This window comes from Eumetopias jubatus, unplaced genomic scaffold, assembly GCF_037043125.1.
Source record: "Eumetopias jubatus isolate StellerSeaLion01/CBP00866 unplaced genomic scaffold, mEumJub1_p1.0 scaffold_1, whole genome shotgun sequence".
In the NCBI taxonomy this organism is placed as follows: Eukaryota; Metazoa; Chordata; class Mammalia; order Carnivora; family Otariidae; genus Eumetopias; species Eumetopias jubatus.
Window position 1 is genome coordinate 207,530,211 of NW_028274807.1, and position 13,969 is coordinate 207,544,179.

The 13,969-nt window shown below is 37.7% G+C and overlaps 1 pseudogene; it reads right to left on the reverse strand.

Annotated features, from left to right (window-relative positions):
- Positions 1–12,241: 12,241 nt before the first annotated feature.
- Positions 12,242–13,195, reverse strand: LOC114203270 (olfactory receptor-like protein OLF4; annotated as a pseudogene).
- Between the last annotated feature and the right edge of the window lie 774 nt (positions 13,196–13,969).

Consider the following 13,969-nt stretch of genomic DNA (forward strand, 5'->3'; position numbering starts at 1 on the left):
AAGGCACAGTTGTCCTGGTGGTGAAGAAGTGCCTTGACTGCAGGGCTCAAAGCCACAATTTTTTATTTTTGTGAAATAGAATTTACTCCTATGTATTTCCAAAAATTTCCATTTCTTAGAATTCAACTTCTCTTTACAATTTCAGAAAACTCCATTTTCTAAGCTTTCTGCTCTGTCTGATATAGATACAGTTTTTCCCTTTATCCATTTTCATAAGTTCCCACAGTTCTTCCCAACCTTGGATCAGAAATATTTGAAAACTTCCATATCTTTTATAGGACCACTTTGATTTCTTAAAGATGATTACTTTTTTTGACATATATCATGTGAAGTAAAATTTCACTAGACTTCCTGAAGGATTAACCATGAGTTGTTTTCCTCATATGAATAAAACTACTCTTCACATCTAAAGCCATTTATAGAATTTCATCATAGAGGAAAATATGAAATCACAGTTTGCAGGGTGGGTCTGCTGTCATTCTATTTTACTCCTTAACTGCTTTTCTGGATAATGTAGATTTTATCATCATCCCCCTTAAGCCTCTGCTTATGGATAACGATGCTATAGGCTAAGAATGCCTGTGACACTCATCTGGGCCTAAGATACTTGTGACTCAGCTCTGAGCCAATGTGTGGATGGACTGTCCCTTGTTATTATTATTATTTGTTGTTGATTTTGTTAAAATATAATTGACATCATGTTGCATTAGTTTTAGTTGTACAATCCAATGACTCAGAAGCTGTTGATATTGCAGGATGATCATAACAAGTTCAGCTATCATCCATCTCAATATACAATTACAAACTTTCTCTCGTGATGATAGTTGTCAAGATCCCCTCTCCTAGCTACTTTGAAGTGTACAATACAGTTTTGTTAGCTAGAGTCACCATGCTGGACATGACATCCCCATGACTTACTCAATTTATAACAGGAAATTTGTACCTTTTCACACTTTCACCCATTTCACCCACTCCCCATGCTCTAGCTCAGACTACTGCCGATGTGTTCTGCATATCCACAAGCTTGGTTTGGTTTTGTTCCTATTTTAAGATTCCACACATAAATAAATACCAGTATATGGTATTTATCTTCCTCTGTCTGACTTATTTCACTGAGCATAATGCCCCCAAGGTCCATCCATGCTGTCACAAATGCCAAAACTTCATTCACTTTTATGCTGAGTATATTCCATTATATATATAACTATGTAGATATATATGACAAGGATAATTTCACTAGACTTCTTATCCTTAGAATTCCTATGTAGATATATGATACTTTCTGGTTTATTTTATTTTAATTCCAGTATAGTTAACATAATGTGTTCCATTATTTTCAGGTGTACAATATAGTGATTCAACACTTCCATGCATCACCCAGTGTAGCACACTTTCTTTACCCATTCATCCACTGATGAACGTATAGGTTGTTTCCATGTCTTGGTTATTGTAATTATGCTACAATGAAATGGGGCTGTGTACATCTTTTCAATTTTGTGTTTTTGTTTTCTTTTTCTTTTCAGGTTTCTTTTTTTATAATTTAAATTCAATTAGCTAACATACAGTACATCATTAGTCTCAGATGTAGTGTTCAACAATTAATCAATTGTGTATAACACCCAGGGCTCATCACATCATGTGCTTTCCTTAATGCCCATCACCCAATTATCCCATTCCCCCCACCAACCTCCCTTCCAGCAGCCCTCAGTTTGTTTCCTATAGTTAAGAGTCTCTCGGTTTTTCTCCCCCCTTGATGACTTCCCGTTGAGTTTTCCCTCTTTCCCTTATGATCCTCTGTGTTGTGTCTTATATTCCACATATGAGTGAAACTATATGATAATTGTCTTTCTCTAATTGACTTATTTTGCTCAGTAAAATACCCTCCAGTTCCATCCACCTGGATGTAAATGGTAAATATTCACCCTTTCTGATGGCTGAGTAATATTCTATCGTGTATATATATATATATATATATATATATATGTATATATATATATATATATCTCACATCTTCTTTATCTATTCATCTTTCAGTGGACATCTTGGCTCTTTCCACAGTTTGGCTATTGTGGACATTGTTTCTATGAACCTTGGGGTGCAGATGCCCCTTTGGATCACTGCATTTGTATCTTTGGGGTAAATGCCAGTAGTGGAGTTGCTGGGTTGTAGGGTAACTCTATTTTCAACTTTTCGAGGAACTTCCATACTGTTTTCCACAGTGGATTTACCAGTTTGCATTCCCACCAACAGCGTAAGAGTGTTCCCCTTTCTCTGCAACCTCTCCAACATTTGTTGTTTTCTGTCTTGTGTGTGATTGTTTTCTCAGATAAATGCTCAGACATGGAATTGATAGATCATATGGTAGTTCTATTTTTTATGTTTCAAGGAACCTCCACATTGTTTTCCACAGTGGTTGCCCCAATTTACATCCCCACCAACAGTGCACAGGGTTCCCTTTTCTCCACATCCTCACCAACACTTATTGTTTCTTGTCTTTTTGATATTGACCATTCCAAGACGCGTGAGGTGATATCTCATTGTGTTTCGGATTTACATTTCCCTGGTGAGTAGTGATGTTGAGAATCTTTTCATGAACCTGTTGGTCATCCGTTTGTCTTCACTGGAAAATATGTCTCTTCAGACACCCTGCCCATTCTTTAATGAGATTGTTTGTTTGTTTGTTTGCTGCTATTGAATTGTATGAGTTCTTTATATATTTACCCCTTATCAGATATATGATTTGTAAATATTCTCTTCCATTCAGGAGGTTGCCTTTTCATTTTGTTGATGGTTTCCTTTGCCGTGCAGTTTTTAGTTTGAGATGACCCTGTGTATTTTTGCTTTTGTTCCCTTGCTTTTGGTGTCAAGTCCTAAAAATCGGTGTCAAGACCAGTATGTTTTCTTCTAGGAGTTTTATGACTTTGGGTCTTACGTTCAAGTCTTTAATCCATTTTGAGTTAATTTTTGCCTATGGTGTTGAAGATAGTGGTCGGGTTTCATTCTTTTGCTTGTGACTGTCCTGTTTATTTCAATACCATTTATTGAAGAGACTGTTCTTTCCATATTGTATATCCTGCCTCCTTTGTCGTAAATGAATGAACCACATATCTGTGGGTTTATTTCTGGGATCTTTACTATGTTCCATTCATCTGTTTGTTTGTTTTTTTATGCCAATATCATGATGTTTTAGTTACCATAATTTTATAATATAATTTGAAATCAGGGTGCATGATGTCTCCAGTTTTGGTCTTCTTTCTCATGATTGCTTTGGGTATTCAGGGTCTTTGTGATTCCATAAAAGTTGTAGGATTATTTGTTCTATTTTTGTAAAAGAATGCCATTGGAATTTTGACAGGAATTACACTGAATCCACAGATTGCTTTGGGTAGTATAGACATTTAAACAGTATTAATTCTTCCCATCAATGAGCATGGAATATTTTTCCATGTATTTGTGACAACTTCATTTTCTTTCAGCAGTATCTTATAGTTTTCAGTGTATGGGTGTTTGGCCTTCTTGGGTTTTTTTCCTTTCTTTTTTTATTTAAATTCAATTAACCAACATATAGTACATCATTAGTTTTTGATGTAATGTTCAATGATTCATTAGTTGCATATAACACCCAGGGCTCATCACATCACATGCCCTCCTTAATGCCCATCACCCAGTTACCCCCATCTCCCCACCCACCTCCCTTTCAGCAACCCTCAGTTTGTTTCCTAGAGTCCAGAGTCTCTCATGATTTGTCTCCCTTTCTGATTTCTTCCCATTCAGTTTTCCCTCCCTGTCCCTATGATCCTCTGCACTCTTCCTTATATTCCACATATGAGTGAAACCATATGATAATTGTCTTTCTCTGCTTGACTTATTTCACTTAGCATAATACCCTCCAGTTCCATCCACCTGGATGTAAATGGTAGGATTCATCCTTTCTGATGGCTGAGTAATATTCCATTGTATATATGAACCACATCTCCTTTATCCAACCATTCATCTGTTGAAAGACATCTCAGCTCCTTCCACAGTTTGGCTATTGTGGGCATTGTTGCTATGAACATTGGGGTGCATGTGGCCCTTCTTTTCAATACATCTGTATCTTTGGGGTAAATACCCAGTAGTGCAATTGCTGGGTCTTAGGATAGCCATCTTGTTTAAATTTATTCTTAGATATTTTATTCGTGTTGATGCAGTTGTAAATGGGATTGTTTTCTTAATTTCTCTTTCTGAGAGTTTGTGATTAGTGTATATAAATGCAATCAATTTCTGTATATTCACTCTATATCCTGCTGAATTCATTGAGTAGTTTTCACAGATTTTCTTCTCTTAAACACTTTCTTGAAATACAATGACATACAATAAACTAAACATATTTAAAGTAAATAAAACATACGTAGTCTTTTTTTTTAAGATTTTTATTTATTTATTTGAGAGAGAGAGAATGAGAGATAGAGAGCATGAGAGGGAAGAGGGTCAGTGGGAGAAGCAGACTCCCTGCTGAGCAGGGAGCCCGATGTGGGACTCGATCCTGGGACTCCAGGATCATGACCTGAGCCGAAGGCAGTCACTTAACCAACTGAGCCACCCAGGCGCCCAAAACATACGTAGTCTTAAGTATTTTATTGGAGCACTGTTACATGTGAAATATATATTTACGTATATACATATTTAAAGTGCACAACTTCAGGAATTGAAAGAGTCATTGAAAACTCATGGGGACACACTACATGATTGCATTTCCAGAAGGCCCACGGTAAGTTCTAACTACTTCATTATGCAATTGCTAGGGTGTAATCCCTCCAGCCTTTGTTTCTTTCTGAACACAATATGGAATCATAAACATAACTTCAAGGGATGTTGTGAGGAATGATGAAATGTGTGGAAATACTCTGTTGGGTCCAAAGAATGTTCAAGGCTAAGGGTTGTGTGTATGTAAATATATGTGTATTCATGTACATATTTATTTCAAGAAAATACACTCAGATGTGTATATGTACATGCATAAGACTCAAACCATCATTATAATTCATTGTAACCTATTTCTTGTGTTGAAAGAAAGCTTGAGAGAAACTTGGAGGGTAAAGAAATGAAAAGTACAAACATTCGCATTCACATGAAATTCTAGGAATGTAGAAATTTAGACAAATTTAGAGTAGAACAGGTGGCCTTAATGTTCACAATGAATTGCTTTTCCTATCTTAATGCCCAGAGGCCTCAAAGACAGAACCACATTGACATCTATGCAAAGAGAACTTCTCTCTACCAGCTAAATGGGCTGTATATCTCCAAACTGACTTTAGATCTTTCTTCTTCTTAAGGTAGGGTTTCAACACAAAATGTCCTTAACCAAGGAAGCTAAGTGACTGAATTTAGAGGCTTAAATTCAGTTACATCAAAGAAAACTTTATTGGAGAAATCTTTGTCACTTTTCTATTGCTGCTATCATCAATACCACACTGAGGGTTTAAAAGAAACAAATTTACAGTCTTTCAGTCCTGGAGATCAAAGACAAAAACGAGTCTCATTGGGCTAAAATCAAGATGTCTCTGAAGGACACAGAGACCTTGAATTCCTGCCTAGATATGTGATTCTGGGTCACCATTTTTCTTCACAAAAATGCATGTCCTTCCAAACTCTACTTGATACCTGAACAGGATTCTCATTAGAGTCACTTTTTTGGCTTCAGATTTACTTATTTATTTAAGAGAGAGAGAGAGATGAGTGGGGGACAGAGGTGGAGAAAGAGGAAGTGAATCTCGAACAGAGTGCTGGCAGAGCATGGAGCTTAAAGTAGAGCTTCATCCCTTGACCCTGAGTTCATGACCTTAGTTGAAACCATGAGTTGGACATTCAACCAACTGAAGCACCCTGGTTCCCCTAGAATCTCTTTTCAGCAGGTATCCAAAGCAAACTTCAAAAACAGAATGATCAAGAATGTTGCTGCATAACAAGCCATCCTAAAAGCAAATGGCTTGGTATAATGTCTCTAGTATCAAGTGGACTTGTATGGTTATGAGTTGTTCTAATCTCTGCTGATCTCAAGAGTCTTCAGACAGTTGTGTGTCAGCTGAGGGGGCTCTGCTGCTTTCACCAGGGCATTCTAATATAATTGGGGCTTGGCTATTTAGCTGTGGCTGATCCAGGGTGGCTTTGGCTTGAACAACTGGGCTCTGCTCCACATGTCCTCACTTGCTCTGGCAGCCCACCTGGTTTAATTCACTTTTTGGAGGCAGAGTTCCAAGATAGAGCAGTAGAAATGTACCAAGGCTCTTAGGTCCACTGTCACTCCCATCACATCTTGCTGGCCACAGCACATAAAACATCCTAATCCAGCCTAGAAGGTACTGCACACATTTCCAAAGACATGGCTACGGAGAAAGACGGGGATGTGGGACCATCTCTGCAAACAGTCTACACTAGTGTAAATTTCAATTTGGAAGGTTTCGTTTCCATTTCCACCTTCAGCAGTGGAATGATCTCAGAGCTAACAGTGAGACTGAATTATGTGTCTATGGGGCAGTTATGGAAATTCTACTCCACAAGGTCAAGCTTTCCTCCAAATGTAAATATATCCTCCCCACCACTTGCCTGTAGATCACATTCCTAGTCTAAGAAAATAACAAAAAAATAAAAGATATTCTTTCCAGGTGACTCAGAGAGACTAGGAAGCTTGTATCTAACTCACTGATTGATGGAGCTAAGAACTGTTGTATCACTGGTGCCATCTTCATGGCATCCTCATGTAGATACTGTTTTTCTATTGATTGACCTTCCCAGTGCATTATTCATAATGGTTTTCATCCTGGTACTGTATTTTATTACTTTTTTTATGGGGAGCGTTCTACTGGAATGAAGTGACATTTGAAATTTGAATAGAATACAGAGACATAGGAATATTTTTTCTTCATGTATCCAGTTTTATTGAAATATAATTGACATAAAATTATGACTGGTGATTTCATATACATGTACACTGTGAAATGATCACACAATAGGTTAGTGAATACATCCATCACGTCACATAGTTACCATTTATTTTTGTTGTAAGAACATTTACTATGCACTCTGTTAGCGACATGCAAGTCTACAACACAATATAGTTAACCATAATGACCATGTTGTACATTATGCTCAGAACTCATTTGTCTTAGAACTGAATGTTTGTAGGTTTATATCAGCATCTGCTCATTTCTCCAAACTCCAACCACAGACAAACATCAAACTACTCTCTCTTTCTTTGAGTTCAGATTTTTGTATTTCACATATAAGTGATATCACACACTAGTTGTCTTTCTCTGTTTCATTATTTCATTTAGCATAGTGCCTTTGGGATTGATCCATGTTTTAGCAAAGGAAAGATGTCTTCCTTTTTTTATTTGTTGAATTCCATTGTATGAATATGCCAACATTATTAATTCATCTTACAATGGATCCTGGGCTGTTTCCATGTCCTAGCTGTTGTAAATAATGCTGCATGAATGTAAGGATACAGATATCTGAGATATTTACAAATATGTGGGAATTAAACCATGCACTCATGAACTGCTGGTGGGTGAAAGAAGAAACCAAAAAGGAAATTAAAAAAATCTTGAATCAAATTATAGTGGAAACGCTGCCTATCAAAACTTATGGGATGTTGCAAAAGCAGCTCTAAGAGGGAAGTTTATAGCAGTAAATGCCTACATTAAGAAAAATTAAAGAGCTTAAATGACCTCACTTTATGATTCAAAGACCTAGATAAAGAACAAACTAAGTCCCAAGCAGCAGAGGAAAAGAAATAACAAATATCAGAGCATACATACATGATATATAAATGAGAAAATGAATAAGAAAGATTAACAATGCTAGGAACCAATTTCTTGAAAAGCTAAACAAAACTGACAAACCTTAGTTATACCAAAAGAAATGGTGGGGGAGAAATGCAAATAATTAAAATCAGTAGCAGGAGGGTACATGATGTGAATGAGCACTGGGTGTTATATGGAACTGATAAATTATTGAACTCTACATCTGAAACTAATGATGTACTTTCTGTTGCCTAATTGAATTTAAATAATAAAAGAAAACACTTCTGCCAGGAATGGCCAGCAATCCCTGTACCGGCGGATGAAAGATTACTCCAAACTTTGCCGTGAAAGAGAGGAGAAGGCAAGGGGGTCAATGCTCAGAGATGAAGACCCTTTGCTCTTCTTTGCTCCCGCTTTTATTGGTCCTTCAGGATACCCTTATCACTGTTCCTCAGCACGTGATGTGTGACAAGGGGTCTTACTGAAATTGAGAGGATTTATGGGAAAGATAAAATATGCTCATCTGCGTGTTCTACTAGACATAGCCTAAGGGACAATGCATACATCTCTTAGATCACAGGGCGGCTGTTTGGGCTAAGAGAACTTCAGGGAAGGTAACTCCCCAGGGCGTTCCAACGGCAGAGTGGTCACCCGGCCCTGGCATTCCAAGGCCCACACCCTTCTCCGAAACCCTCAGCGGCCTATGTATTACATTTTAGCAAGCCAGGTATTATGGCTGATTTCATGCTCTACATTAACCCCAACAACTTCTATCTTCATGAAAGATCTTAGCTGAAAAAAAGAATCAGTAGTAGGACATCTGGGTGGCTCAGTTGGTTAAGCATCTGACCTTTGGTTTTAGCTCAGGTCATGATCTCAGGACCCCACCTCAGGGGCCATGCTCAGCAGAGAGTCGGTTTGTCTCTCTCCCTCTACTCCTCACCACCCCCTCTTCTCCATGCCTCTCTCTCACTCTCTCTTTCTTGAATAAATAAATAAATAAATAATCATTTAAAAAAATTTTTAAATAAAAAAATAAAATAATCAGGAAATATGTTACCTTACAACCAATGCCATAGAAATGCAAAGAATCATAGGAGACCACTATGAACAATTTCCCTCCAACAAATTGGACAAACTAGAAGGCCTGGATATATCCCTCAAAAGGTATAAGCCACTAGGACTAAATCAAGAAGAAATAGGAAATATGAACAAACTAATAATGAGTAAGGCTATTAACTTAGTAATCAAAAATCTACCAGTAAAGAAAAGCCCAGGACCAGAGAGCTTCAGAGGTGAATTCTATTAATCACTTAAGAAGAATATATAGACCAGAAAACCAATAGAAAGATTAACAAGGTAAGAGTCAATAATTTGAAAAGCTAAGCAAAATTGACAAACCTTTATTTAGACCAAAAAAAAGGGGGGCAGTGGAGAAGATGTAAATAAATAAAATCAGCAGAAAAGATGATACCTCTGAAACTAATGATGTACTATATGTTGACCTTACAACGAATACCATAGAAATACAAAGAATCATAGGAGACCACTATGAACAATTTCACTCCAACATATTGGACAACCTAGAAGAAATAGATAAATCCTAGAAACATAAAAATTACCATGACTAAATCAGGAAGAAATAGGAAATAGGAACAAACCAATAATGAGTAAGCCTATTAATTCAGTAATCAAATATCTCCCAGCAAAGAAAAGCCCAGGGCAAGAGAGCTTCACAGGTGATTTCTATTCATCACTTAAAAAAGAATAAATGACAATCCTTCTCAGACCCTTCCAGAAACTTAGAGAGGAGGGCACATTCTCAACTTCATTTTACAAGGCCAGCATTACCCTGATACCAAAGCCCGAAATGGTCAGCACAAAAAGAGAAAGCTATAGACCAATATATTTGATGAACATAGACACAATATTTTCAAAAAATATTAGCAAACTGAATTAAACAGCACATTGAAGGGTCTATATGCCATCATCAAGGGAAATTCATCCCTGGAATACAAGGATGGTTCAGCACAAGCACATCAATAAAAGTGATACATCACATTAATAGAATGAAATATAACAATCATATAATCATCTCAATACATGCAGAAAAAGCTTTTGACAAAATGCAACATACTTTCATGATTAAAAAAAAAAACCTTCAATAAACTGGGTGTAGGAGGACATGCCTCAACACAAAATAAGACCATATATGACAAACTCACAATACCATCATACTCAATGGTGAAAGGTTAGAAAACTTTCCTTTGTAATCAGGAGGAAGACAAGGGTGTTCACCCTCACCATTCCTTTCCAACATAATACTGCAGGTCCTAGCTAGACCAATCAAGCAAGATAAAGAAAGAAAAGGCATTCAAAGCAGAAAGAAATAAATTATTTATTTATTTACAGATGATATGAACTAAATACAGAAAATCCTGCAGACCCAACCCTTAAGAGCACACTCACTATGATGAGCACTGAGTCATATGTAGAATTATTGAATTACTATATTGTACTGTACTATATTGCTCTGTATGTTGATTTTATGCCCTGCACCAATAAAACTTTATTGAATTGAAAATTACACTTGTGGTAGAGTTTTCTCAGAGATGTCCCCAATTCACCACTTATCTCTGTATCCATATGCTTTGCAATGTGACTGTGAAGCTCCTCTCATGGAGAGGTGGAGTCTGTTTCTCCACCTCTGAATCTGGACTGAAATTAGTGTTTCATTTGCCTTGACTAATAGCGTATGCTGAAAATGACAGTGTGCCTCAAGGGGCCTTGGTATGTTTCTGCTCCTCTCTTGTAACCCTGCTTTGTAATGCATGTATACAAGTCCAGGCTAGCGGGCTGTAGGAGGAGAAAACATGTGGAGCAGAGCCCCATTACTCTAACGATGGCCAACCTAGACCAACCTACCGTTAGCAAGCCCCCAAATGTGAGAACACAGCCATGGTTAGCTGAGCACTTCCAGCTGACCCACAGCTGACCACAGCCTCGTGAGGAGACCAGCAGAGACCAGAAGACTTCCCCAACGTAGTCCCCCATGCGATTTTTTAAAAAAGCATTATCTTATACCTTTTACATTTGGCATGGCTTGTCAGGCAGCAATAGCTGACTGATACAATCGTCAATGTAAACAGAACTGAGAATATTAAGAATAATCTACTGCTTCTTATTTTTGACATTTGTTCTGATATTTGAAAGGAATATTCATAATGGCTTGGTTATTCATATTTATTACAGGTAACTATACTAAAAAGTAACTACCATGGAGATTCCCTTCCAGGTAACTGGTAGAGGTTGGAAAGACCTGTATGTTTTTACAGGAATAACTTGTGGGACCCTGAGCCACAAGATTCCATTCCCAGGGCGTTACTGGGCAGGAATTCAAGCTCTTGACTGAGTCATCCTTTAATCATAGGATTGAAGAGAGTTTAGAGCATAAAAAAGGTGAAGAAATTAATGACAGTGAACAGACCAATTGTTCACTCACTCACACTATAAGTTTTATGACATTTTTAAAGGGAGGGGAATTTAAGTTTAGGGTAATGGAAGGAGCAATATTTGAGGGAGGGCTTGACATTTTCAATTAGAAACAGCAAAATCATCCAGTTAAATAATACAAAATCTGCCACTAAATTCTTCACTCCAATTAATAGAACCCTTTAAACATGGACACCAAATATCCCACACTTCAATGTGTAGATGTTCATCATCAAAAACACATTTTCCATAATAAAATATGGTGTGATAGAAAATGTTAGTTTATCATATTTCAGGTCTTCTCTGATACTGAGCCCATGTTAAGTCAATTGGTTTATGCAAATTTGTCTTTCTACAGAGTACACTGGGAGGGTGTTTTTCATAAGCAGTTTTTGCCTTACTATTCTGTGCCAGGGATACTGTGGCTGCTGACCTGATAAGAGAACAGGATCCTAATGAGGATCATAAAGCCCCATGACTAGCTACAAAACAAACTCATAGGTTAAAGTCTCTATTATTAAGAAAAGCAGTTAAGGTAGTAACCTAGAACGGAATGGCAGACACAGTGAAAAACTGTGATCTCAGAATTGCCTCTACAATAAAATTCTAAAAATTGCCTCAGTTGCCAATGTATTTTATTTCATAAAACTAGTACAGTTCATCACTATATGAGGCAAATGGTAATCTCCAAAATCTTTCTGATTCAAGGTTGGACTAACTTTGGAAGTTACGAAGACAAAAGGAAAAACTGTTGGGTATCAGAAGGAGCAGAAAGTTCAACAAAGGGAGTAATTTAAATTTTAAATTTAAGTTCATCTCTTAAAGATGAACTTCAGAAAAATTTAAACTCCAAGATATAAATAGAGGGATGAAGTTCTGCTTTCATGATCTTATTAAAGAATCACAATTTCTGGCTGTTAGGCATTATGCCTGCAATCAAAGGTAGTAGTTGAAAAATGGCCCTTTTATGGCTTCCCCCTCTAAAATACATTTAGAGCCCACTTTATGTCTTTGTTCCTCAGGCTGGAGATGAAGGGGTTCAGCACAGGCATCACCAATGTGTACATCACCGAGGCTACTGCACCTTAGTGGGAGCTCTGGGGAGCAGCAGAGCTAAGGTACACTCCAAGGCTTGTACAATAAAATAAGGAGACAATTGACAGGTCTGATGCACAGGAGGAAAATGCTTTTTATTTCCCCTCAGCTGATGAGATCCCACGTATAGAGGAAACTACCTTAGAGTATGACTAAAGGATCCCAACCAAGGGAGCACCACCCAGCCACAGTGCTGCAAAATTCATCACCACGTTATGAAGAAAGGTATTAGAACATGCAAGTTGGATCATCTGATGAAGTTCACGGAAATAGTGGGGGATTTCCATCTCCATACAGAAGGACAGCCGCAACACCATTAAGGTTTGCAACAAAGAATGCAGGACGCTCATGATCCAGGACACCAGAAGCAGTAGTGAACAGAGCCAAGGGTTCATGGTGACCATGTAGTGCAGGAGGTGACGGAGGGCCACAAAGCGGTCGTAAGCCATCACAGTCAGGAGGAAGTTGTCCACACCTGCAAAAAGTATGAAAAAGTCCATCTGCATGATGCAGCTTTCGTAAGTTATGACTTTTCTCTGTTTTTGTATATTCAGCAGCATCTTGGGGACAGTGGTGGAGGTGAAACAGTTGTCTACAAAAGACAGGTTGGTGAGGAAGAAGTACATGAGTGTGTGGAGGTGGGAGTCTGAGCTGAGGGCCAGGATGATGAGCAGATTCCCAAGTATGGTGACCAGGTACCTGAACAGGAACAGCCCGAAGATGAAGGGTTGCAGTTCTGGTTCTTCCAAAAATCCCAGAAGAAGAAATTCTGAAATTTGTGTATCATTCTCTCGTTCCATGTAGTCAATATGACTAGCAAAATAAGAGAAAACAACATGACATAATCATGCATTACTAACATGGTAGATACATTATTGTTTATATTCTGCATCAAGAAATTTATTGTTTATGTTTGTGTATGGAACATGATAAAAGCACTAAAAACTAGGAATAGAAGGAAACTGTCCCAACATAAGGCCATTTATGAAAACCCACAGCAAGCATGATACTCCATGGGGATACGGTGAACATTTTTCCTCTTTGATCAGGAACAAGGCATGGATGCCTGATTTCACAACTCTTCTACTCAACACAACACTGGAAGTTCTAGCCAGAGCAATTGTATGGGTTAGCCCAGCAATGGGTATTAAGGAGGGCACATATTGCAATGAGCACTGGGTGTTATATGCAGACAATGAATCATGGAACACTACATCGAAAACTAATGAAGTACTCTATGGTGACTAACATAACATAAAAAAAAAATAAAGAAAAAGAAATAAATGGCATCCAAACTGGAAAGGAAGAAATAAATTTATGAATGCAGATGATGTGATCTTATATGTAGAAAATCCTAAAGATGCCACAAGAACACTACTAGAAAGAATAAATTAATTCAGCCAAGTAACTGGATACAAAACCAACCCTCAAAAAATCAGTTGCATCTATACATACCAACAGTGAACAAGGAAGGAAAGTGAGAAGGAAATAAAATCCTTCCTTTTATGTGACATCCAAATGAATAAGGCTGTCACCTCACACCAGTCAGAATGGCTAGTATAAAAATGACAAGACATAACAAGTGTTGGTGAGGACGT